We start from the raw sequence: 2,064 nt of genomic DNA, 5'->3' as shown, positions 1-2,064 counted from the left end.
AGGATGAGAGAGTATGTGGATAAAGCAAGGGAGGGCGGGACAGGGCAGGAAAGGAGGTAGAACATCAGAAAACGACTGCGCGTTCCTCTCCCATTACCGACAAATCGGTGGTGACGTCGGGATCCGTTTCAAGGATACTGCGCACCTCATCGATAGTGAGACGACGTCGGGGCGCCACCGTTCTCCCCATTCCATCCCCGTCAGCAGCCGCCACCGTAGTGGTCGAATGCAGCTCAGCAAGAGCGACGAGCACCGCATCGTGCACACTGACAAAGAAATTCTCCTCCGACAACAGCGAGAATACTCCTGAGTTGGCGAACATCTCACGAAGGCGAGGGCGCAACGCCGCCACAAGGATGGTCACCTCCACTTCTGTGTACTTCTTAATCATCTGCAATGCCCACACAATGATTGGACAGAGCTAGAAAGGGGACCACAGCTGGCCAGATCGTAAGCCAGTCAAAAAGTTAACTTAAAGTAATTTAAAAAAAAAAACTGATTGTAAACTAAGAATATACAAATACAGACCCAACCAGTCCATGCGTGACACAATTTGGTGAAACACACTGCCATCACTTGATAAAGGACACAAGTCACATGCTTGTGAAGGCGGTAGCTAAGAGGTCACCCCGAAAGGCGTCAACCGTTTCCCATCAGTGCTAGATGGCGCATCGGAAAAGCGCCTTCACGTAGACGTTCTGCTTGAAATCGCCTATTCGTTTACCCATTTGGTGCCCAAAATAGCAAAAATTTGTGTTTGTTCAATGATTTATTGGGACGATTGGAGATACCTTTACTACCCCAGTTGGGTATTCATTTTTCCGTGCCGTAATCGCATTTCTACCGTTTCATAAGTCCAAACCCTAATTAAAGAAGCATTTTTTAACAATGGTTTCGTTAGCTGTCTTTTTCAGAAAATGTTATTGAACCTTTACCACTTTTAATACTCAAGTCAAATTAGGGATATTACGAAGTGAAGTCCACTTCCTTTTTTTGGGATGAGCCAAATAGCAAGGAATTTCACGACCAGAAATCACACATACATATCGTTTACACACAAATACCTTTTTTGTGTAAGAAATAACATGCCTATGCATTCACTGACACTTCGCTACGTCCGCGCTTGTTCTGCAGTTTTTGCAAATTGTGGATACGTTGTAACAGCAGGGGGTCAATAAAACGTGACAATATTATCGTTAAGGCGGTGTCAACCGACCCAATCTTGGGATAAGTCACATAAATTTGCCCTAGCATCTAACCAATAAAAATTTTGGCCAGCAATTTATCTGTTACGATTTCTTGTGGATCATAATTTAGGCGTATTACACCTCGGTTCACAAAACTCTTGGGAAAAGCGAAACGGCAATGCATACACCCTTTTGAGGTTAATTTCCCAGGGGATTTATGAATAGCTAATTATTTACTTTTGCAACTTCGGAACACACAGTTAATATTGAAAAAATGCCTCAAGAAGACACTGAACACGATGACAAGACAAATAACAAGCATGAAACGGTAAATTGTGAGCATGCCAAACTTGTAAACAGGCTCAGTTTTTCGGCTGAAAAGATGAACGTGAAGGAAGGGGAGTAGCAGCTGAACATGTTTGAGCTCGCCATGTGTTTGGAATGGTGATGATGGCGAGATTGGCTGGCCGGTGATCCAGTGCGGCTCTTTGTCACGCCAAATATACGCTTGATGATAGCGGAGTCACCATTTGCGACAGTAAACAGGGCACTAGGTCGATGCATCCATGCCACTGATGGCAGCACGAAGAAGCACAGGGGTTCAACACGTTTGTCATCAGAAAAACTGACCACCACGACTCCGATGCTATAGTATTTAAATATGACACCAACACTCCCACTACCAAACATTGATTAACTCATCCACAACTTAGACCGTGGACATCCTACACAACATTTCTTGTTCTAAACACAAGTATTTAACTCACGGTGCTTATCAGTTTGCATAAGCATCGCAGGTATGTGATGATGGCAGCGAAGGTGCTATCCCATCATTCAGAACAGTTCGACAGTTTTCCACAGCCGACGAAAGCTGCAA

Source organism: Echinococcus granulosus (assembly GCF_000524195.1).
Source record: "Echinococcus granulosus chromosome Unknown EG_S00116, whole genome shotgun sequence".
NCBI lineage: Eukaryota > Metazoa > Platyhelminthes > Cestoda > Cyclophyllidea > Taeniidae > Echinococcus > Echinococcus granulosus.
Note: the sequence above shows the minus strand (reverse complement) of the source record.